The sequence below is a fragment of the Vipera berus genome, assembly GCF_964194415.1.
Source record: "Vipera berus genome assembly, chromosome: Z".
NCBI lineage: Eukaryota > Metazoa > Chordata > Lepidosauria > Squamata > Viperidae > Vipera > Vipera berus.
In genome coordinates, this window is record NC_138205.1 from 57,965,916 (window position 1) to 57,988,474 (window position 22,559).

Here is a 22,559-nt window from a genome sequence, read left to right on the forward strand (position 1 = left end):
ACCAGGCAACTCTTAAAGCAGCGCGGAAGAGACTGGGTGAGATCTACCTCTTTTACACCCTAATTATTTTCTGTACCTCCTTAAGCTGCTAAGCATTTCCCCCCCTGTGGTAAGGGAAAGGGGACTTTTGCCCTCCCTCCAGAAAGAGCCACGACTAAATACCCAGGGGCATTTTAAACATTGAAAAAGTAACTGAATCCCAATTGGAACTTTATTTCTCAAAGCATGTAGATTGAAAGATTTTTTTATTTCTTATTTTTCATTGTCTACTTCTGTTGGAAATCTGGATTCTTTCTTATGAAAAAAAAGAACTGAAAAGATTAAGACAACTTTGGGACTCAAAGGGAAACTTTAAAAGTGGCCTGGCTGACTGCCTAGGGAAATAGATAAGGTACATAACTTGAGAACTTTGAAACAACAGCTGTGAAAGGCTTTGTGTTCCCTACCTAGAAAAAGAAAATCTTTCTTTTCGATTTTCTAAGTGTAAAACATTTAGCTTAAAATATCAATATGGAAGAAGACCAGGAACAAAATTTATTTATGGAGGAAGATCAACAAACTCGTTATGTTGAAAACACTAATCCAAATTCTTACCACAACCAATGAAATACTAAGAGGCTATGTGAAGGAACAAGAAGACAGCCCATAGATGAAAGCCCAAACTTTGACCACAGCTAAAGAATCATCTATACAAAATTCAATAGAAAAAATGAAATATTCAAGTACGATGACAGAAGAATCTACTATTAAACAAATATTGATATTTGAAAATCCAGAAAAGACATTGACAACTTGGAAAAAGGAAAAGATTTCTTATACAACTCAGAAGGAATTAGAGGATTTAGAAAAAGAACAGTTGGATGAGAAGATAGACAATTCAGAACAACTATGTCAATATGGAAGAATGTAGGACCCACTAGACCTACAAGTCCTCTCAAAAAATGGCGATTGGATGGTTTTGCCAATATCAATTAATATACATGATATTACAAGGAGATTGGTTTGATGACCCAAAAACAAGGACATGGAAGATGATTTGGCAAAGGAAAAAAGCCAGAATAAGACTCAAGTAGAATGGAGTTTCTTCCATCTTATTGAAATTGGAAACAGAATGTACTTAAATAGATAAGATGCATATGTGGAAAATAAGACATTGTTATGAACTGAGATAAAGAAAAATTTTTGGTCATTAAAATTTACAGTATAAATATTAATAGCTAATTTGAATATTGATTTGTGCATGTAAAGGTGAATAATGTAGACAAGCTAAAAAACTATTGTTGAAAGTAATAAATAGGTCTGTATGGACCTATTTTGTTAAAAACAAAAATTATCAGTTTAAGCAAGAGATAGCAGATACAAAGAGGAAGAGAGGAAGTATTAAATATTGAAATAAAAAGAAGTTTTGATTACTACTTAAAAAAACAAATGAAAATTAGCAAAAAGGAAGGATGTCGGGCCTGGCAGGCCCGACACCCGGCGAGGCCTCGGAACAACTCACCAGGCCCCGTGACCAGCCGCCGACGTCCACAACCAGCTCTGAAGTTCCCGGGGCTCTCCAGCGGCTCGGGGAAGAGCTGCGGATGCGCGCAACCGGCCCTACCGCCTCCAATGTGTTCTGGCGGCCCGGGGAAGAGCGCGGCCGCCGGGACGTCCCAGCAGCCACCGTGGCCTTCCGGCAGGCCGGAAAAGAGTCGCGGATGCCTGCATCTGGCCCTCTTGCCTCCGAGGCCTACTGGCGGCCCGGGGGAAAGCGCGCCTGCACAGCGTTCCCCCAGAAACCCCAGGTGACAGTTCGCTCCGAGGCTTTGCCTGCCGAGGGGCTGCGAAGCAAGCGATGCCAGAAGACGGCCCGGACTGTGCAGGTCACGGCGGTTTGGGGACCTGTGGGGGGTGAAGAGGGTGTAAGGACTCGGGGTCGTGAGGGGGGTTGCCTGGGCTGGGGGGTGGCTTGCCGGCTGCAGTCGTGGTGGGACGGGGACGGGGAGGGTACGTACCTGGAGGGCGGGATCCAAAGGGCGGAGGCCAGGGGTGCTGGTGTTTAAGTAGGGCTGTAGGTTATTGGCTTGTTTGGGCGTGGTGATGGGTGTCAGCCTTTGCCGACTATTTAGCAGCGTTGGTTGTGCTGTGCAACCAATGCTGACTTCGTTTGTCTTCGGGTGGATGTTTATGGAGCGGAATAAACGTTGCTCAGGAGAACCAGCTCTCGTTCCGGTCGCATTCTTTTGCCTCGTCGGACGGGGGTTGACAGTAAGTCAGCGTTCCCCTTTCTCTTGGCTGAGAGCTTTCTAGGTGCGGTTGTCATGGCGGAGGGCACGCAGGGAGCTGTACCGACTGCTACGGAGGAGGAGGCCGGAGCCACCGCTGGGCTGCATGAGTCGGTGGAGGTGGGGGAGAAGGTGTTGCCCTCAGTGCGGCGAAAGGAAAGGCCTCCCCCTCTCGAGGGGCCTGTTATGGGCTCCCAGGAGGCCGGGGATCGGGCCCACGGAGGCGACTGGTGGACGGGCTCTGCTTTGGGACGCAAAGAACCCAACCAGGGACAGGCGACCCGGCCCAGAGGGACGTCCTCGGAGTGGAGGGAGCAGTGCTACACAGAGGACAATGGAGAGGAGTGGAGCTACTCCACCGCCCCAGGTAGCCATACCATGGATGTACTCAGGGACAGGTTTGGGGAGGTGAGGGGACGGGAACCCGGCCCCTGGACTGTTCCCGATGATTCGGATTTGGGGCAGTGGTCTCTCACTGGGGCCCCCACACGGCGGTCCAGCCCGCCCCGCTTCCGCATGGCCAGCCCACGTTTTCGGGGTCCACCTCGATGAAGTGAGGCCCACGGGGGTCCTCTCCCCGAAGATCCGGCCCCTGCAATGGTGGCACCGAGCGGCACGGGTTCCTGGGAAGGGACAGGTGGAAGACCAAGACAGCAGCCGCTGTGGGCAGACGTGGGGCCCCGGGTCCAGGGGTTGCCATCGGGTCCTTGGGGACCGGGAATGGTGTGGGGCCCACCACCCCTAACTGCAGTCTTCGATGGGCATCCAGATCGCTTGGCAATGTTCCTGGGTCAGGTGATTAACCACATGGACCAGTACGGGCAGGCCTACGCATCCCAGTGGGCAATGGTTGTGGCTGTGACGGCTTGCCTGCAGGGGGAGGCTGCAGCCTGGGCGGCCGACCTATACTGCAACCATGCCCGTGAGCTTGGGGACCTTGGGCTCTTTTTGGAGGCGCTACGGGGGCGCTTTGAGGACATCTCACGGGTGCACCGTGCCGAGGCCGAGGTGTTGGCCTTGCGACAGCAGGGAAGACCGGCGGTGCACTATGTCGGGGAGTTCCGGAAGGTGGCCGGGAAACTGCGCTCCTGGCCAGAATGCCTTCTGGTGCATCATTTCAAGGCCGGGCTCGACAATGCTCTTCGCCGGGCCTGTGTGGTGCGTGGGGTACTGGCTTGCCTACAAGATTGGTTCCAAGTGGCTATTGAGCTGGACATCGGATTACAGGACACTCGAGGGAAGCCCGAAGGGATGACCGGGGGGGCGGCCTGTCGAGAGAGCAAAACCGGAGGAGCGGCCTGGGCTGGCAACAGCTAAACCCCCCGTACAGCCGGCATGGCCAGCCATCCGGTGTTTCTGGTGTGACCAACCAGGTCATCGGGTGGCTGAGTGCCCGCTCTTGCCGGCTTGAATGGGCCCCACTGCTTCCCTGGCGCGGGCCCTGTCTGCTAGGAGGACCATGGAGCGGTCCCGGGCTGCTTACCAGGTAGCCGATGAAACGTGCCGGACGACGAGCCCTCCCTTGGCGACCGTTCCAGCGGCCGCTCAACCCATGCCGTCTGAAGGCTTTGAAGACCAGGAGCGGGAGGAGGACCCGATGGTGAGTGCTCCAGTGTGTCCGTTCGTGTTCCCGGTGGTGCTGGTGAGCCCCCTTACAGGGCAAAGAAGGGCGGTAAGGGCCTTAATCGATTCAGGGAGTACCCGGTGCCTTATCAGCCAGGCAACCGCGGCCGCTGTGGGTATCCGGCTGTGACGCCTGGTAACCCCTCTTCGGTTTCAGCAAGTGGACGGGTCCCTCTTGGGTGGGGCTCCCATTACCCATGTCACTGAGCCGGTCAGGCTGGAGCTGGGGGCCCATTGCGAGACCTTGCGGTTCATCGTAGTGCCCTCCATGACGGAGGCCGTTATCCTGGGGCTCACTTGGCTGGACAAGTGGGGACCCACGATCTGGTGGGAGGGGGGTTGCCGTTACCTTTGACTGGGCTTGGGGCTCGAGCCCCCTCTTCACCATACCTTCCTGGGCCCGGGCGACACGGAGGAGCAGGAGAAAGCTTGTGGGGTTGGGGAGGACCTGAAGGCACACGTGCCCCGGGCCTACTCCGATCTAATGGAGGTTTTTGACGAGCGAGAGTGCGACACGTTGCCGTCCCACCAGGCCACGGACTGTGCCATCGAGTTAGAACCTGGTACCAGACTGCCCAAGCCTCGCATGTACGCCATGTCGCCGAAAGAGATGCAGGAGCTATGAAGGTATATCGACAAGAACCTACAGAGGGGGTTCATTCAGCCTGCACGGTCCCAGGTGGCGGCGCCGGTACTTTTCTGTGAGAAGAAGGCCGGGACCCTCCGTTTGTGTGTGAACTACCGGGGGGTTAATGCAGTGTGTGTGGAGCACCTCTATCCCCTTCCCCTCATGAAGGACCTGCTGGCCCATTTGGCTAAGGGCCGGGTGTTCACAAAACTGGACCTGAGGGAGGCTTACTACCGGATGAGGGTCAGGGCCGGGGACGAATGGAACACCACGTTCAATTGTCCCCTTGGCAGTTTCCAATTCCAGGTAATGCCGTTCGGGCTGCAAGGGGCCCCGGCTGTGTTTATGCAGTTAATCAACCAGGTCTACACAAATTCTTGTACCGTGGAGTCCTGGTGTATTTGGACGACATTCTCATCTACTCTGACACCATGGAGGAGCATGTCGTTCTCGTACGGCAGGTGTTAACGAAGCTACGGGAGGCGCAGCTTTACGTAAAGTTGTCCAAGTGCGAATTCCACAGGGCCTAACTGGATTATCTAGGGTACCACATATCGGCAGCTGGAGTGGAGATGGATCCCAAGAAAGTGGACGCCATCCAACAATGGCAAGCCCCACGGACCCGAAGACAACTGCAGAGCTTCTTATGCTTCGCAAATTTCTACAGACAGTTTATCCCGTGTTTCGCAGCCATTGCCCTGCCTCTGACGGACCTCCTACGGACACGGCAATTGAAGGTACAGCCACGGCCAGGGCTCAAGCTGGCGTGGACCACGGCGTGTCAGCGGGCCTTCGAAGAACTAAAGACCTTCTCCGCCAAGGAACCCATTCTGCTGCATCCAAACCCCGACCTGCCCTACGTGGTGCAGGCGGACGCGAGCGATGTCGCTCTTGGGGCCGCCCTCCTCCAACGGAACCATACTGGGGCACTGCAGCCTTGCGCGTATGCCTCCAAAAAGCTGACTCCCACTGAACGAACTTGGGCGGTGTGGGAGAAGGAGGCATTCGTGGTTCGTTGGGCCCTGGAGACTTGGTGGCACCACCTGGAAGGGGCTTCCCACCCATTTGAGGTGTGGACAGACCATAAGAATTTGGAGGCCCTGCAGACCCCTCGACGGTTGTCACCCAAACACGTCCGGTTTGCGCTGAAATACGTGCCGGGGGGACGGAACTTCCTAGCGGATGCTTTGTCTCGCATGCCGCAATTCGACAGCAAGAGGGAGGAGGTGGTGCAGGTGCTTGTGCCGGCAAGGACAGAGGGGGGGGTCTGGGCAGGAGGCGTCGGGCGGGTGGCAGAGGAAGGATTGTGCCAAGCACTCCAAAGGGCCCTGCAGGAGGATGATTGGCTACGGAACAACCCGGGACTTTTGACCATGTGGGAAGGCCTGGCGTGGCACGGCACACGGTTGTACGTACCCGAGTCTAAGCGGGCACGAGTCCTTTACCGCTGCCACGACGTCAGGCAGGCAAAACCCCAGGTTGGGAAACCTTTGAGCTTACTGCAGCAAGTGGCTGACCCCACCCGGCCATGGCAAGACATAGCCATGGACTTTGTTGTAGATCTGCCAGAGAGCAAGGGGCACACCGTCATTTGGACGGTAGTCGACTTGTTCTCCAAGCAAGCACACTTTATCCCTTGCAAGGGATTGCCATCGGCCCGGCGAATGGCGTGGTTGTTCGTCACACAAATCTACCGGTTGCACGGAGTGCCGCGCCGTGTGATCTCGGACCGGGGGGTGCAGTTCACCGCACGGTTCTGGAGGGATTTCCTGCAATACATCGGTTTGTCCCAGGGGTTGAGTACGGCCTATCACCCCAGCACCAATGGGGCAGCAGAATGTGCCAACGCCACCGTGGAGCAGTACCTTAGGAGCTACGTCTCCTATCAACAGACCGATTGGGTGGACCTGATAGCACCCGCCGAAGTGGCGTACAACAACGCCGTCCACAGCAGTACCGGCTTCTCCCCCTTCCGGGTAGTGTCCGGCCACGACTTTGTTCCCATCACTGAATGCATCCAGGGGGAGGGGACCCCATGCCTGCCGCAGGAGTGGATGAAACAGATCGAGGATGCTTGGGGGGCAGCCAAAAGGGCGTTGGAACAGTCTGCTGCTGCAGCCAAACAGCAGGCGGACAAAAAGCGAAGACCATTTGTTACTCCAAGGGTGGGGAACTTGGTATACTTGTCAACCAAGTACTTACGACTTCAGGTTCCCTGCAGGAAACTAGGACCCAAGTTCCTTGGGCTGTTCCGGGTGGTGCAGGTGGTTAACCCGGTGACAGTGCGGTTGCGCTTACTGAAGTTCCTGGGTAAGATCCACCCAGTATTTCATAGTAGCTTGTTAAAGCCCGCTCCAGCGGCTACTGCGGCAGCAGGGGAGGGGGGTCCCGGGCCCGTCCATGCTGACCGTTATGAGGTACAGGAAGTCCTGGATTCCAGGGTGCGGAAGGGAGCCATATAATACCTCCTCCGGTGGAAGGGGTACCCGGTGGAGGAGGCCTCGTGGGTCCCGGGAAAGGATGTCCACGTGCCTCGCCTAGTTCAGGCGTTCTACCGTGCCCACCCCGACAGGCCAGGGGGGCGGAGGGGTGACGGTGTGCGTGGGGTGGACGACCGTTTACCTTTGTCTTCTACACCTGCAGGAGGACCCTTGGTAGGGGGGGTGGCATGTCGGGCCCGGCAGGCCCGACACCCGGCGAGGCCTCAGAACAACTCACCAGGCCCCGTGACCAGCCGCCAATGTCCACAACCAGCTCTGAAGTTCCCAGGGCTCTCCGGCGGCTCGGGGAAGAGCTGCGGATGCGCGCAACCGGCCCAGCAGCCACCGGGGTGTTCCAGCGGCCTGGGGAAGAGCGCGACTGCCGGGACGTCCCAGCAGCCGCCGGGGCCTTCCGGCAGGCCGGGAACAAGCTCAAGACGCCCGCATCCGGCCCTCTTGCCTCCGAGGCCTACCGGCGGCCCGGGGGAAAACACGGCCACCAGGACATCCCAACAGCCACCAGGGCCTTCCGACAGGCTGGGTTTGGCACGGACGGCTTCCGGCGGCCCGGGGGAAAGCGTGCCTGCACAGCGTTCCCCCGGAAACCCTCCCCAGCTGACAGTTCGCTCCGAGGCTTTGCCTGCCGAGGGGCTGCGAAGCAAGCGACGCCAGAAGACGGCCCAGACTGTGCAGGTCGTGGCGGTTTGGGGACCTGTGGGGGGTGAAGAGGGTGTAAGGACTCGGGGTCGTGAGGGGGGTTGCCTGGGCTGGGGGGTGGCTTGCCGGCTCTAGTGGTGGTGGGACGGGGACGGGGAGGGTACGTACCTGGAGGGCGGGATCCAAACGGGGGAGGCCAGGGGGGGTGTTTAAGTAGGGCTGTAGGTTATTGGCTTGTTTGGGCGTGGTGATGGGTGTCGGCCTCGCCGGCTATTAAGCAGCGTTGGTTGTGCTGTGCAACCAATGCTGACTTCGTTTGTCTTCGGGTGGATGTTTATGGAGCGGAATAAACGTTGCTCAGGAGAACCAGCTCTCGTTCCGGTCGCATTCTTTTGCCTCGTCGGACGGGGGTTGACAAAGGATATGATTTTGTATCCTTAATTTGTTGACATAGAGGGTGAGAAGTTAAGTAAACGGGATGTGTATTTTGAATATTAGATTTTGTGAGGAATGTTGATAGATGAATTTGGAGTATACTAAAAATCTTGGGAATGATAAATATCAAATGTTAAATCTAAATGTTAGTGGAAATTAAAATTGAAAAATCTATTAGGTCATTGATTGTCTAAAAGATTGTATGTTAAAACAATTAGAATATGTGTAAACTAAAAACTATGGATATATGTAAGAAAGTTATTTTCTATGTGATTGATAGGATAAAACTTGTCTTTAAATCTACAAATAGATAGTATATATGAAGGGAAAAAGAGAGGAAATGTTTATGGTAGCAATTTGAAATCTGTACTAATGATATCTGTATGTAATTGAATTACTACTACCCAGCCACCACATTGCTTTTCAAATATGTGAATGTATTATTAGAAAATCAATAAAATTTGTAAAAAAAAAGAAGACTATCCAAACTGAACACAATAAGAAACAAACAACTGCCAGACTATCAGATGAACCTTTAAAGATAGACGGATGGCAACATGATCCTCAGAAAACAATAACAATCAAGAGTAACGTTCCTGCTGCTTACTGCAATCCAGTCCTGCTGGAGCTGAGCAATCAACTTCATATGTTACCCGTGGAACAAATCATGTAGACATCTAGAGAAGAGACATCATCATGTGTTCCAGTGACAGGAAGAAAAGTAGCCCAGATATCCTCAAGAAAAAAGGTGTGTGTTGGTGATTAAAGATTCACTTCTCTAACAAAAGTTGAAAAATTGCTGAATGGAATCAACGATTTGTATACCAGACAATCAATCTAGGGAAGCATGTTGTCTCTCAGGAGCAGATCAAAGGTATGACAGAGACTTATTAAAATAATCAAGCCCACATATTATTATACCTTCCTCCTCTTTCATACAGGGACAAATGATATGACAATGAAGCTGAAAACAATTTCAAGAGAAATTGCACCTTGGCATAAAAACCAAGGAGTTAGGAGCATAAGTGGTGTTTTCATCTGTACTTCCAACAGAAGGTCAACATCCTATGAGGGAAAAGAAGATTTTAGAAAACCACTGACTTAAGGGATGGTGCCTTTGAGAGAACTTTGGACTCCTAGACCACAGTCTACATTACTTACATGAAGGGCTTCTGACAGGAGACAGGCTACACCTCACAATAATCTGCAAAAGTATTTGGAAAGTGTCTGGCTGTGCTTATCCAAAGGGCTTTAAACTAAAACTGGAAGGGGAAGGTGACCAATCTTTAGGAACTTTAGAACTTAATTTCAAGCATAAACCCCAAGACAACCAATCAAACAAGGAGATAGGAAGTGCTGAGAAGTAAGGGCAACTCAGATATAAAATAGGAGATGGAAGAAGCAAATGCAGGGTTAGCCATAAAGAACTTGGATGTCTATATACTAATGCTGAAAGTATGAGGAACAAACAGGGTGACCTTGTTTTAGTATATGAGGACAAATATAATATTGTTGCTATTACTGCAATTTGGTGGGATAAAACTAATGATTGCAATGTACTGCTGGAAGGATAAAAATTGTTCAAAAGAAACAGAAGTAACAAAAGAGAAGGTTGTATTGCATTATATATTGGAAATCACTATAACTGTAGAGAAATGATAAAACCTTCTTGATTACATATGGGTTAATATAAAAGGGGAAAATATTGCCGTGAGTGTATACTACAGGCCACTCAATCATTCAGAGGAAATAGATGAACATTTTGCTAACCAGTTAGCTAGAGTCTGCAGGAAACCCACCACAGTTGTAATGGGGGACTTTAACTGACCTGACATCCACTGGGAGAAAAGCTGTGCATCAAATGAGAGATTGAATAGCTTACTGACCAATTTAGCTGACAACTTTGTTACCCAAAAGGTAGAGGAGGGTATTAGAGGGACATCTCTAGGGACACTGGACTTAATCCTTACTAAGAGAGTTGAAATGATATGGGTTGAAGTTGTGGGAATTTTGGGAGAGAGTAACCATGCCGTACATAAATCAGGCACATATAATCAAATAAAGTCAAACTATGATCTTAGACTTAAGAAATCTGACTTTAACAAACTAAGAGTTTAGGAAGGAATCTATAGATGGAAATCCTAAAGCGGAAAACAGTTCAAGAATTGAATACGTTTCTTGGATAAGAAGTGAAATGTCTTCAGGAAAAACAAAGTTCAGTTGTTTTTTGAAAAAGCACTTCGGAACAACTCAAGATACTTGGGAAAATCTGAAAAAATGAGATTATAACAGCCTGATCTAACATAGTACCACAGAGAAAGAAAACAGGAGACCCCAGACGAAGCCAGCATGATTGCATGAAGAATCTCTGACAAGCTGAGAGAAAAAGAGGACGAGTATAAAAAATGGAAAGAGGGATGCCAGCAAAATGCGTGAATCAGCAAGAACAAAGGCAAAAATGCTAAGGGTTAGAGTGAATTAAGACTTGTAAATGCCAAAAATAATTTTTAAAAAGTTTAACCATGTAAGAAACAAAAGAAATCAAGGAAACCATCAATCTACTGACGGGAGAAAATAACAAGGATGTGACAGGTACCAAGAAGAAAGCAGAATTGCTTAATTCATTCTTTGAATCTGCTTTCACCAAAATGAAAAACAGTCCAGCTAATTAAAAGCGGCATGTAGGATACAGAATAGCAATGCAAGTCAAAATAGGAAAGAAAATTGTTAGAAAATTCCTGTTCAGTCCAGACGAGTTCAAATTGCCAGAACCAGAAGGATTACATCCCAGAATTTTGAATGATTGGCAGATGTGGTCTTGAAACCATTGAACAAAATTTTTCAAAGTTCCTGGAGCACCAGAGAAATGCTAAAGGACTGGAAAAGAGCTGATATGCTTCCAATCTTCAAAAAAGGAAAACAAAAGGATCTAGGAAATTAAAAGGCCAATCAGCCTGATATCAATATCTGGGAAACCCCTAGAAAAGATAATGAAACACAGGATTTTTAAGCATCTAGAAATGAACAAGGTGATTACTAGAAGCCAGCATGGGTTTGGTTAAAAATAAATCATGCCAGACTGACCTTATTGCCTTCTTTGACAAAGTGACTAGTTGATGAGGGAAATGCTGTGAACATAGTTTACTTAGACTTTAGTAAGGCATTTGACAAAAAAGATCACAGCTGTTCTGAACCAGCCCTCTTCTAGCAAACCCCTATTCAAAAAGAAGAGACTGGAGAGCGTCCAAGGCTAAAAGGCTTCTGCCAAGATTTAATTACGCAGTTAACAAAAACACTAGAGCTTGTCTTCTCAAGCGGAAAAGTTGCTTTCAGCAACCAGCCCCTCCCCAAACACTCCTTTTATAGAGAGCTCAGGGCGTGGTCTCCCTGTGCCTCCTCCCGAGGAGTCCCATAGCCTTTCTTTGTTTGTCCCTGCTCGACTGCCTCCTGCGTCGGGCGTCCTTGAACAGGGCCAGCTGTGGGTCATCATCCTCCGCACTCTCGGGCTCACGCAGCTGAGAAGAGGTCCCCGGCTGAGGACTCTGCAAAGCCTCCAAACCATCATCAGCCGGTTCGTCTCCCTCCTCCCCCTCATCTGAGTCCTCCGATACATCGGACCCGGCTGTCGGACCCACAGGCTGGCCCTGAGTCACAACACTATCCCGCACCGCAGGGCCCTTCCCCCGGGTCTGCCGATCCGGATGCGGTCGGGATGGGAACTGTTCGTGAAACGCAGTCACCAACGCAGGGGCATGAACGGCGGTCGCGTCTTCCCATGTGAAGTCCTCCGGCCTGTACCCTTTCCACTCGATCAGGTACTGGAAGCGACCTTTCAGCCAGCGGGAATCCCTGATGCTGGCGACCTCGTACTCGGGGGTGCTGCCTCCATCACGAGTTCCTGATGGGGGAGGTTCCGCTTGGCGAAGTGGACAGGCCGGTTGTTCGGGGACCAACAAGGACCGATGGAAGACGGGGTGCACGCGCAGGGAACGTGGCAGAGTTAAACGATAGGCGACCGGATTGATGACGGCCTCGACTGGGAACGGTCCAAGGTAACGGTGGTCCAGCTTCCTCGCCGGCCGAGTGGATGGTAGGTTCCTGGTGGACAGCCAGACCCGATCCCCCACCGATAGTGGAGGCGTATCCCTTCTCGACCGATCGGCGAACCTCTTGTAGTCGGCCTTGGCCTTCTCCAGCTGCCGTCGCACCAACCGATGGATCGCCTGTAACTCCGCCATGAATTCGTTCGCTGCCGGCTCCGGTGAGTCCACGGGAGAAAGGGGGAAAAACCTGGGGTGATAACCCACGTTGGCCAAGAACGGTGTCATCTGCGTGGAGGTGTGCTGCGAGTTATTAAAGGCAAACTCGGCTATGGCCAAATAGTCCACCCAATTGTCCTGCTGCAGGTTAACATAGCAGCGCAGATACTGCTCTAAGATGCCGATGACCTTCTCGGTACCCCCGTCGGTCTGAGGATGATGCGCGGACGAGAGGCAAACCTTAATGTCCAACGCCCGCATCAACTCCTGCCAGAAGCGGGCTGTAAACTGGGTCCCCCTATCGGAGACGACCCTATCGGGAAGGCCGTGCAGCCGGAACACCTGTTGGATGAACATGCGACTAGTGGCGCGAGCTGACGGTAAGCCGCGACGGGATGAAGTGCGCCATCTTGGTCAACATGTCCACCACCACAAACACTGTCGTGAAGCCGGAGGATGGGGGTAGATCCGTCAGAAAGTCCATGGACACAGCCCCCCAGGGTCTCTTGGGCGTTGGCAAAGGCTGCAGTAAACCAGGCGGGGCCCCTGTCGCTGACTTGGCCTGCCTGCATGGGACGCAGGAGGTGACATAAGACTGGACATCGTGTCGGACTCGGGGCCACCAGAAAGTACGGGAGACCAGGTTCAGAGTCTTGAACAGGCCAAAATGCCCCGCAGCCGGGTTATCATGACATTGGCTGAGGACGAGTCCCCTGAGTGGCCCTACTGGAACATAGAGCCGGTCACGATAATACAGGAGTCCATCCGCGACCGACCAAGGCGAATCTGGCCCCACCTCTTCCTTCCGCTGAGCCACCCACGCCTCCTGCTGCTGCGCTTCCCGGATCCGAGCCCGTATATCCACCGGCTCCCGCACCGCAGCAAAAGACTTGACGGGGATCACTGTCCTGGGCGGAAGCTTGTCTTCCACTCGGGTGTACTCGGGCTTCCTGGACAGAGCATCCGCTCTCTGGTTGTGCCCGCTTGGTATGTACCGCACCCGGAAGTCAAACCTCGCAAAGAAGAGGGACCACCGGATCTGGCGTTGATTCAAATTCCGAGCGGTCTGCAGGCTTTCCAGATTCTTGTGGTCCGTCCGGACCTCGATCTGATGCCGCGCCCCCTCCAGATGATGCCTCCAAGCCTCGAACGCCGCCTTGATGGCCAGCAGCTCCTTCTCCCAGATGGTATAGTTGCGCTCCGAGGGGTTCAATTTCCGAGAGTGATACGCGCAAGGGAAAAGGGTACCGCTGGGCGTCGTTGCCTGGAGTAACACGGCCCCAATGGCAATGTCGGAGGCGTCCGCCTCCACGACAAACGGCCGTTGCGGGTCGGGATGTTTCAAGATGGGCTCCTTCATGAAGGCGTCCTTCAAAGCCTGGAACGCCTGTTGTTCGGGGGCGTTCCACTGGAACCGAGTCTTCTTCTGCAGGAGCCGGGTGAGGGGGGCTGTCAAGGCAGCAAAGCCAGGGATGAATGTCCGATAGTAGTTGGCAAATCCAAGGAGTCGCTGAACGTCCTTCACGCGACGCGGGGGTTGCCAACTCTGCAACGACTCGACTTTACTCGGCTCCATGGCGATGCCCTCAGGAGAAATGCGGTGACCCAGGAAATCGATGGTCACCTGGTAGAACTGGCACTTCTCCAACTTGGCAAACAGCCGATGTTCCCGGAGGCGCTGCAGGACCTGACGGAGGTGCTGATGATGCGCTTCACGCGACGGGGAGTAAATCAGGATGTCGTCCAGGTAAATCACGACAAACTGGTCCAACAGATCCCGAAAGATATCGTTCATAAAATGCTGAAACACAGCGGGGGCGTTGGTCAGGCCAAACGGCATCACCGTGTACTCGAAATGTCCATAACGAGTACCAAACGCCGTCTTCCACTCATCACCCGGCCGAACCCTGACGAGGTTGTAAGCTCCACGCAGGTCCAGTTTCGTGAAGATCTTAGCCTCCCGGAGTCGGTCCAAGAGCTCGGGGATGAGGGGCAGCGGGTAGCGGTTACGCACCGTGATGGCGTTGAGTTTCCGGTAGTCACAGCAAAGACGTAACTCGCCCGACTTCTTTTTGACGAAAAGCACGGGCGCAGACACTGGCGAGGACGAGGGCCGGATGAAACCGCGAGCCAAATTCTTTGTCAGGAAGTCCCGCAATGCAGCCAACTCGGGCTCCGACATGGAGTACAAACGCCCCACTGGGAGAGGCGCATCAGGGACTAGGTCAATGGAGCAGTCGTAGGGCCTGTAGGGGGCGCTGACCCTGCCTCAAAGCTTTCAGGCGTCGGGTGGCAGTCTGCGCCTTAATTGGGTCCTCATACATGAGGCGCATATGGTCACAAAACCCCCCAAAGTTATCCAACAAAGGGCTAGGCTGTGCCAACAAAGGCGTGCCCCAACGAGCTGCATCTCCCGACAGAAGGCTCAACACGAATCCCACCTTATCTCGGTCAGTGGGGAAATCAGCCGCCCTCACGCTGATAAAAAGCTGGCATTGTCCCAGGAAGGCAGGAAACAGTTCTGGATTACCAGCAAATTTATCCGGCATAGCTATCTGACATTTCCTCCTGGGTGGGGGTGCAGCATGTACCTGAGCTTGCAGTTGTGCCACCTGAGCTGCCAGCAAAGTGAGTTGCTGGGTGAGCTGGGCATTCTCGGCAAGAAGCTGCTCCATCGTAGTAATAAGGGGTGGGAGGCTGAAAGCAAACTGTTCTGAACCAGCCCTCTTCTAGCAAACCCCTATTCAAAAAGAAGAGACTGGAGAGCGTCCAAGGCTAAAAGGCTTCTGCCAAGATTTAATTACGCAGTTAACAAAAACACTAGAGCTTGTCTTCTCAAGCGGAAAAGTTGCTTTCAGCAACCAGCCCCTCCCCAAACACTCCTTTTATAGAGAGCTCAGGGCGTGGTCTCCCTGTGCCTCCTCCCGAGGAGTCCCATAGCCTTTCTTTGTTTGTCCCTGCTCGACTGCCTCCTGCGTCGGGCGTCCTTGAACAGGGCCAGCTGTGGGTCATCATCCTCCGCACTCTCGGGCTCACGCAGCTGAGAAGAGGTCCCCGGCTGAGGACTCTGCAAAGCCTCCAAACCATCATCAGCCGGTTCGTCTCCCTCCTCCCCCTCATCTGAGTCCTCCGATACATCGGACCCGGCTGTCGGACCCACAGGCTGGCCCTGAGTCACAACAACAGCCTCCTTTTTGGTAAGATAGAACAATGTGAAATAGTACTACCACCAGATGGATTTGCAACTGATTGTTCATTCACACTTAGTGAGAAGTCCACAATGGAACTACATCTACATGGAGGGAAGCTTGCAGTGGGATAGCTTAAGGGTTGGCTTTAGGCCCAGTACTCTTCAATATCTTTATAAACAATCGAGATGAGGGAATAGAAGGGAAAGTCATGAAATTTGAAAAAAACACCAAGCTGGGGGAAATTGGTAACACTTTGGAGGGTAGACTTAAGACACAGAGTACCTTGACAGATTTGAACACTGGGCCCTATACAACAAATGCAATTCAGTTGTGAGAAAAGTAAGATCCTATATATAGGCAAGGAAAACCAAATGCACAGTTATAGAAAAGTTATCTGGTCCAACAATAGCAATTATGAGAGGAATCTAGGTGTCCTAGTAAACAACCACTTGAGAATGAATAAGCAGTGTGCTGCAATTGCCAAAAAAGCCAATGCAGTCCTAGGCTGCATCAATAGAGGGATAGTTTCAAGATCATGTGAAATGACAGTACTGCTTTATATTGCACTGGTGAAACTATATTTGGAATATGGTATCCAGTCCTGGTCACCATGATACAAAAAAGATATTGAGACCCTAGAAAGAGTGCAGAGAAGAAGAATAAAAATGCTAAGGAATCTAGAGGCTGAACCATACAATGAACAATTGAGTGAACTAGATGTCTGGTCTAATGAAGAGAAGGACTAGAAATGATATGATAGTAGTCTTCCAGTACTTTGAAGGGCTGTCACAGAAAAGAGGGTAGGACAAGAAGTAATGGGTGGAAGATCATTAAAGAGAGATGCAACCTAGAACTAAGGAGAAGTTTCCTGACAGTGAGAACAACCAAAGGAACAACTTTCCTTCAGAAGTTGTGGGTGCTCCATCACTGGAAGCTTTTTTAAAAAAAGACTGGACAACCATCTGTCTGAAATGGTATAGGGTCCCCTGTCCGAGCAGGGGGTTGGTCTACAAGACCTCAAAAGAAACCCCTATGATTCTTTGTTGTAAGGTTGAATGATCACTCCAGTAAATAAATGGTGTAATCTAGGTAGTAAATGCCAAATAGAGGGTGCTGTTTTTTCCTATAATGGAGGAATCCTACAGTGGGCTTGTTCCTTTCCCTTGCTGCAGTAAGTAGGATCAGAACTTTCAGCTTTCATCAACATGTGAGGAAAAACTGTCTTCTCTTCTCTTCTCTTCTCTTCTCTTCTCTTCTCTTCTCTTCTCTTCTCTTCTCTTCTCTTCACTTCACTTCACTTCACTTCACTTCACTTCACTTCTCCCCCCTCCTCCCCTGTCCCATCTCCTCTCCATTTTTCCTTTATGGCTACAAAATAAAACACCCCAGTGATTTTTTTTCCTGCTGACAGCAGCATTCTCCCCAGTTATGAATGAAGGCTATTAAGAATGACTCAAATGACTCTTGGATGATGGTGGACATATCTGACAAGAGGACCTAGAAGATAATAGTCAGAGAGTCAAGTCTCCATCTTTTCCTTTCCAACTGCTTACTGTTTTAAAAATGCCTGGGTTTTAACTGGACTTTTTGATTTTTTTTCTTTTGATTTTTATTGTAAAATATTTATCTACTGGTTGAATGCTAATTTAATTTAACCATATCTTGGATCTTAGTGACTTCTTTTTATGCCTTTCTGTTTTATTAGCTGCCGTAAACCAATTTACTGTGTGCTGCATCAACCTCGGGCTCAGGGTAGGGGAGGTGGCGTGGCAGTCGTTATTAGAGAGACAATCCATCTATCTGCCCCTCAGATAGATGGATTTGAGTCCCTCCTCTTAAGGTGGGGTCCTGGTGGTCAGTTGGGCCTGTTGCTTGCATACCTCTCTCCAAGCTGCGTAGCAATGGCTCTGCCCGGGCTACTAGACGCCCTCTCAAGATTGGCGGTTGAATTTCCCAGACTTATGGTTCTGGGAGATTTTAATCTGCCTTCCCTGGACGGTGCGTTGGAGGTGACCTGAGAGTTCATGGCTTCCATGATGGCCATGGACCTGACCCAAATTATTCAGGACCCGACTCACGAGGGGGGAAACACGCCTGATCTTATTTTATCTCTGGGCAGTGGCTTAATGGCCTGGGGGGGGTTACCCCAACATCTCAACCCCTTTCATGGACAGACCATTATCTCCTGCGGTTGGGCCTCTGTCATGTCACGCTGCCGGGAGGCGGAACCGACCAGATGGTTCCGCCCCAGGCGCCTGATGGACCCAGATGGCGCTTGGATTGATTCCTACCTCCCTCTCCCAAAGCCATGTCGAGGCCTTAGTTAACGCCTGGCAACAGGCTGCTTCGGAGGCTCTCGACCACGTTGTGCCTTTGCAGCCTCTGACCCGGCGCAGGTCCCGGCTTGGTCCTTGGTTCTCCAAGGACCTGCGGGAGATGAAACGCTGGAGAAGGGGCCTAGAGAGCATTTGGAGAACCAGTCGGTCCGAGTCTGACCGAACACAGTTAAGATCCTTCTCTAGATCTTATCTTGTGGCAATGGAGGTGGCAAAGCGTGCTTACTTCACCACCCTCATTGCGTCCGCAGATAACCGCCTGGCCGCCCTGTTTAGGGTGACCTACTCCCTTTTAAATCAAGGGACAGGAGAGGACCCCTTACGAGGACGGGCCGAGGAATTTAGTAAATATCTGGTGGACAAAATTGCTCAGATTCGGGCTGGTCTGGACTCTGACTGGGCAGTATCTGACGAGAGGAAAATGGTAGGTCTGGCCGAGAACATTTGGGAAGAGTTTGATCCTGTGACTCCGGATGAAGTGGACAGGATCATGGGGAAATTAAGTGCCGCCACATGTCTGTTGGACCCGTGTCCCTCCTGGCTGGTCTATGCGTCTCGGGAGGTTACACGAGGCTGGCTCCTAGCAGTTATCAATGCCTCACTGAGTGAAGGGTACTTCCCTGCCTCCTTGAAAGAGGCGGTGGTAAGGCCCCTTCTTAAAAAACCTGTATTGGATCCAGCTATTTTAAATAACTTTCATCCTGTCGTGGTGGCACGGCAGCTCCCTTTGGTCCTGGAGGAAACTGAGTATCTGGATCTGTACCAATAGGGTTTCAGGCCCAGGTATAGCACGGAGACGGCATTGGTCGCGCTGGTGAATGATCTCTGGCGGGCCCAAGATAGGGGTTATTCCTCTGTCCTGGTCCTATTAGATCTCTCAGCAGCTTTTGATACCATCGACCACGGTATCTTGCTGCGTTGTCGGGCTGGGAGTGGGAGGTACCGTTTTGCGGTGGTTCTCCTACCTCTTGGACCGTTCGCAGACGGTGTTGGCAGGGGGGCAGAGGTCAACCCCTAGGCCCCTTAGCTATGGGGTGCCTCAGGTGTCGGTACTCTCACCTCTCCTGTTCAACATCTATATGAGGCCGCTGGGAGAGATCATCCGTGGCTTCGGGGTGGGGTATCATCAATATGCTGATGATACCCAGCTTTTCATCTCCACCCCGAACCAACCCAGTGATGCCCTCGATGTGATGTCCCGTTGCCTGGAAGTGGTACAGATTTGGATGGGAAAGAACAGGCTCCAGCTCAACCCGGCCAAGACTGAGTGGCTTTACGTGCCGGCATCTTGTTTAGTCCAAGAGGTTCCATCTTTGGTTATAGGAGGACAGCTGTTACCTCCCGTTGATAGAGCACGCAATCTAGGCGTCCTCCTGGATTCACGACTCAGTTTTGAAGATCATATTGGAGTCGTGGCTAGGGGGGCATTTGCCCAGGTTTGCCTGGTACGCCAGTTGCGCCCCTTTCTGGACCGAGATGCCCTACGTACAGTCACCCACGCACTCGTTACCTCCCGTATAGATTACTGCAATGCTCTCTACATGGGGCTGCCCTTGAAGACCACCCGGAGGCTTCAGTTGGTTCAGAGTGCGGCCGCGCGGGTAGTGATGGGAGCACCCTGATACTCCCATATTACACCCCTCCTGCGTGAGCTGCATTGGTTACTGGTTGTCCTCCGGGTGAGATTTAAGGTGCTGGTACTTACCTTTAAAGCCCTACATGGCTTAGGCCCGGGATACTTGCAGGACCATCTGCTGCCGGGAACGACTTTCCATCGCCCAGTACGCTCACACAGAGAGGGCCTCCTCAGGGTACCGTCGGCTAGACAATGTCGGTTGGCGACCCCCAGGGGGAGAGCCTTCTCTGTGGGAGCGCCAGCCCTATAGAACCAGCTCCCCCCTGAGCTTCGGATGGCCCCAGATCTCCAGTCCTTTCGCCGCGGCCTCAAAACACTCCTTTTCCACCTGGTTGACCTGGACTGACAGGGATTTTAATTATGTTTTTAATTTTTAACTCTTAATTTTTAATTTATTTTAATTTTAATTTTAATTTATTCTACAGGGGCCTTTAATTTTAATTTTTATATAACTTCTGTATTTATTGTACATTATTGTTGTTAGCCGCCCTGAGTCCTTCGGGAGATAGGGCGGCATATAAGTCCCAATAATTAATAAATAAATAAATAAATAAATAAATAAATAAATAAATAAATTCTGTCTTTTCTGCATAGAAGCTGAGGCAATTATGGGTAGTGAAAGAGATCTGTTTTGATTTACATCAGTACTTAATTCATTTTTTGCATCTGTCTTTACACAAAGGGGAAAAACAGTCCAGCCTATAAAAAACAGTACCGTAAAAAACAGGTTAGAAACACAAGTTAAGATAGGCAAGAAAATGGTAAGTGAGCTCCTGTCCACCCTAGATGAGTTCAAATCACCAGGAACTGGCAGATGTGATCTCAGAACCACTGAACTATATCTTACAAAGATCCTGGAGCACTGGGAACTACCAGAGGACTGGAAAAGAGCTGATGTAGTTCCCATCTTCAAAAAAGGGGAAAAATGGATCCAGGAAACTACAGACCTATCAGCCTGATCTCAATACTTGGGAAGATTCTGGAAAAGATAATCAAGCAACGAATCAGAGAATACCTAGAGCAGGCGTGGGGAATGGCTCTTTTATGTCTTGTGGACTTCAACTCCCAGAATTCCTGAGCCATCCATTCTGGCTCAGGAATTCTAGGAGTTGAAGTCCACAAGTCATAAAATAGCCAACATTCCCCACCCCGACCTAGAGGCAAACAAAGTCATTACCAAAAGCCAACATGGGTTTGTCCAAAACAGATTGTGCCAGTCAAATCTTATTGCATTCTTTGACCAGGTGACAAAATTAGTGGACCAGAGGAATGCTGTGGATATAATTTACTTAGACTTCAGTAAGGTATTTGATAAACTAGACCACAACCTACTACTTGATAAGATAGAAAAATGTGGGTTAGACAGCATCACCACCAAATGGATTCATAGCTGTCTGACCAGCCGTACTCAGCATCTGGTCCTCAATGGAACTGCATCTACATGGAGGGAAGTGTGTAGTAGGGTGTCCCAGGGCTCTGTTCTGTGCCCAGTGCTTTTCAACATCTTTATCAATGATTTGGATGAGGAGATAGATGGGGAAGCCATCAAATTTGCAGACGACACCAAGCTGGCAGGAATAGCAAACACTCCAGAAGATAAGAAGATACAGGAGGATCTTGACAGACTTGAACATTGGGGGTTAGGGTTAGGGTTAGGGCTAACAAAATGAAATTCAATAGTGAAAAAAGTATGGTTCTACATTTAGGGAAGAAAAAAAACAAATACACAGGTATAGTATAGGTGGTACCTTGATCAATAGTAGTAACTGTGAGAGGGATCTCGGAGTCCTACTGGACAATCACTTAAATATGAGCCAGCATTGTGCTGCAGCTGCCAAAAAAGCCAACACAGTGCTAGGCTGTATTAATAGAGGGATGGAATCAAGATCACGTGAAGTATTAATACCACTTTACAATGCCTTGCTAAGGCCACACGTGGAATATTGCATCTAGTTTTGGTCACCAAAACTGTAAAAAAAAATGTTGAGACTCTAGAAAGTGTACAGAGAAGAGCAACAAAGACAATTAGGGGACTGGAGGCTAAAACATATAAGGAACGGTTGGTGGAATTGGATATGTCAGGATGCTGAGCTTGTCGATCAGAAGGTCCGCAGTTTGGCGGGTCGAATCCCGAGTGCTGCGTAGCAGAGTGAGCGCCTGTTACTCGTCCCAGCTTCTGCCAACCTAGCAGTTCGAAAGCACATAAAAATGCAAGTAGAAAAATAGGGACCACTACGGTGGGAAGGTAACAGCGTTCCGTGCGCCTTTGGCGTCTAGTCATGCCGGCCACATGACCACGGAGACGTCCTCAGACAAGCGCTGGCTCTTCGGCTTTGAAACGGAGATGAGCACCGGCCCCTAGAGTCGGAAACGACTAGCATGCATGTGCGGGGGAACCTTTACCTTTACTTTAATGAGGAAAAGGACGAGGGGTGACATGATAGCAGTGTTCTAGTATCTCAGGGATTGCCACAAAGAGGGAACCAAGCTATTCTCCAAAGTACCTGAAGGCAGGTCAAGAATCAATGGATGGAAACTAACCAAAGAGAGGGGCAACCTAGAACTAAGCAGAAATTTCCTGACAGAATAATTAATCAGTAGAACAATGATTAATCAGCCTCCAGAATCTGTGAATGCTCCAACACTGGAAGTTTTTAAGAAGAAACTGGACAGCCATTTGTCTGAAATGGTATAGAGCAGGGGTGTCAAACTGCTGGCCCGCGGGCCGGATGTGTCACGCAAAACCGGGCCTGCCCCATTGCCGGCAATGGGGAAAAAGTTAGGACATGTCATGTGATGTTGCAAGTTTGACACCCTTGGTATAGGGTTTCCTACCTGAGCAGAGTGTTGGACTAGATGACCTCCAAGGTCCCTTCCAACTTTATTATTATTGTTATTGTTGTACTTTCACTATAGGGATTTTGTATTTTATATATTTGCTAAGAAAACTTTGGTCTTAATTTTTCTTAATTTCTGATAAAAAAAATCTTTTTCTACTGAAAGTTCTTCTGTTTTTTGAGCTCAGTTTGTTATGATGCTTTTCCTGT

At 50.5% G+C, this 22,559-nt stretch overlaps 1 protein-coding gene across 1 annotated transcript in view; it reads left to right on the plus strand.

Moving 5' to 3' along the window:
* RECK (reversion inducing cysteine rich protein with kazal motifs) overlaps positions 1-22,559 on the plus strand; it is a 283,835-nt gene that overhangs the window by 182,527 nt on the left and 78,749 nt on the right. The gene's annotated exons all lie outside the window — the stretch shown is intronic.